This window comes from Siphateles boraxobius, unplaced genomic scaffold, assembly GCF_051911475.1.
Source record: "Siphateles boraxobius isolate OS27281-9 unplaced genomic scaffold, OSU_SipBor_1 7, whole genome shotgun sequence".
Classification (NCBI taxonomy): Eukaryota; Metazoa; Chordata; class Actinopteri; order Cypriniformes; family Leuciscidae; genus Siphateles; species Siphateles boraxobius.
Window position 1 is genome coordinate 39,867,501 of NW_027509197.1, and position 2,680 is coordinate 39,870,180.

Consider the following 2,680-nt stretch of genomic DNA (forward strand, 5'->3'; position numbering starts at 1 on the left):
TCAGAAGCCTTTGGCTCAGATATACGTCACTATAGAGAAGAAACGACGAGCTCAACTTCTGTTTCATGTCAACTTTAAGCTGATTCAGTTGTAACTACACACTCGGCAGCAACAGTGTGTTTCTCTGTTTACAGCCAGTCAACTGTAGATGTATATTAAATGTACTATTTAGATATTATGAGCGTGATCGTTACAGATACTACTGCATATCAATTAATATATCGATGAGATAATCATAAACCTCCACCACACATTTGTTTTCCATAATGATTCAGATAGATTGATGTGATCTGTGACCTGACCTTTGACCTTCTGCATTTAATGTTTCTTCAACTTCAGGCACTTTTATGCCCTAGGGATTATGTTTGACCATGCATTATTTTTTTTAAAGAAATTGTAGTACTTTTTCTAGATTTTTTTTTTTTTTACCCATGTCCCAATGAAATTAAAATTCATGCTGTAATGGTCAAATTATGCTAAATGTTTAAAACATTATTTAATTGTCTGCATTTAGGATACATAAATGATACATAATGATGAAAATGACTTTAAGAAATAAATACAAAAATGACCTGATGACTTTCAACCAATACGAATTTGTTTCAAAATATTGTGGTAATAATTATCACACATTGCAAATTGAACAGAGATATGATAAACACGTATGACCTTTTTTATGATTTCTGGACTTATGGTTTATGGAAATACAGGTTCTACAAATGATTCAATGTGCAGATAATTCTCAGAAAGCGCATTTGAGCTCCAAAGTAGTTATTAGGAATATAAATTGAACGGTTTTATTAAGAAAACCAAGAGGGAGAGGGACAATTGATGCAATTGTAATAAAAAAACAATATAGTAAGTAGAGCAATAAAATACATAATCTGACATGAATCTGCCAATTAGATAAAAATATGTTCTAAGAACGTTTTGCTTGCTTACATTCCCATTATGTCATAAAAAAAACATTATTTCTGAGTGTTTTCTGATCCAAATTATGTTTTTTTAAACGAAACGTGTTAAGAAAAAAATTCTTGGTTATGCGAACATTCCGTTTTAGAATTTTGTAAACGTTAGTTTAGAATGTTCAATGAACGTTCTGAAGCAAGTAGTAGTAACGTTTAAAAATGCTAGGAGAACATCCAACTAAAACGTTCCATTATAAATAATGTTTTTTGTGCTAACGTTTTGAGACCATATAACTTTGAACGAACGTTCGTTCATAAAACAATGTTTGTTCATAACTTTATCAATAACATTAGCAGGGAAGTTCCTGCGTTAATGAATTATTCCACCAGCGCGCGCGCTCATTTGATTGGTTTTCATTCTGCTCGCGCCGTTATGATCATCGCATTTTTGTGAAACTATTGCATTTTTTCCCCTAAACAACATTTGTCTCTTTCTCCTCTCGGATTTATTTCCTCCTTCAGCAACAGTTCAAAGACACATAGACATCAGAAGCGCGTGCATGCAAGTGCATGTCTCCTGATCCACATACAGGAGTTTCCCTCTCACACACACACACACACACATACACACACCTCATCTCCGCACGGGACAGTCGAACCATTCTCCGAGCGACTGCTTCACACACCCGTTTAAAACATTACACACACCGGGATCCATATGAAAGACCAACAGTGAACATCCAGTACGATCATTTTACATGTAACAAATTAAAACCACTGTCGCATATTCCACTCAGAGCACATGCATAATAAACACTTATAGCAGAAAACACACACTAATGCTGTAAACATGTTCGCATGAGCAGAAGTCTCTAACGGTCCGCGCGCATCTCACGGAAACAGGAATTTCCCTCGCGCATTCCTGAAGCGCGCGCCTTACCTGCAGGAAGACCAGGATCTTCTTCAGAGCAACACACACACACACACACACACACACACACTCTCTTCTTCAGGACGATCTGCTGTGGGACACTCTCAGGACAGGTCTGAAGCAGAGATCACTACAGAGAATCAGATCACTCGAGCGCGTGCATGTGACCGGCCGTCTCTTAAAGCGCTTCAGACTCGTTTCTCTCGGTGTGTGTGTGTGTGTGTGTGTGTGTGTGGCTCCACCCAGAATGAACCTGAGACAGGTAGTGCCTGAAGCTCGAGCTCACTGCTGCCGTCCTGCGGCTCACACCAGCACAATCACACGAACGACCGAGAAAACAAACAAACTTGCGCCGAAATGTAAGATTTATGGGTTTTTTATTGCATGTAAAATTCCCATGCATTTCCAACATAAACCAATTAATGTGGTGCATATTGTAAGTCATACATAAATGAAACACGTAAAATATCTGTAATAGAACTCATAAAAAAGAAATGTGTTTTAAATGCACATTAACCAGAATATATATCATCAGTAAATCCAATTTGTATAAGTTTCATATCTTTTCACTAAATTAATTTAGCTTGTTCCTCTTTTAACCATGTACATACTTTTTAACTGAATCAAATGAATTGTGAACACATGCATTTTGAAAATATAATTATTTACAAAAAATTAAATAGATACAAATAGTTAATAATAAATGATGCCAATATTTCTAAGAGTGCTGAAATCTGACCCGTTTCATTTATGCATGACTGACAAATATGTAATTCAAACACATAAATCTTAAATTTAGGCCCATTGGTGTGTGCATGTATGTGTGTGTGTGTGTGTGTGT

General features: G+C 36.2%; 1 protein-coding gene across 2 annotated transcripts in view; it reads right to left on the reverse strand.

Moving 5' to 3' along the window:
* edar (ectodysplasin A receptor) overlaps positions 1 to 2,037 on the reverse strand; it is a 57,211-nt gene extending 55,174 nt beyond the window's left edge. For both annotated transcript variants that reach the window (XM_077215310.1, XM_077215309.1), the window contains exon 1: positions 1,849 to 2,037. The gene's annotated coding sequence lies outside the window, so the exon portion shown is untranslated. The remainder of the gene's footprint in view (positions 1 to 1,848) is intronic.
* Between the last annotated feature and the right edge of the window lie 643 nt (positions 2,038 to 2,680).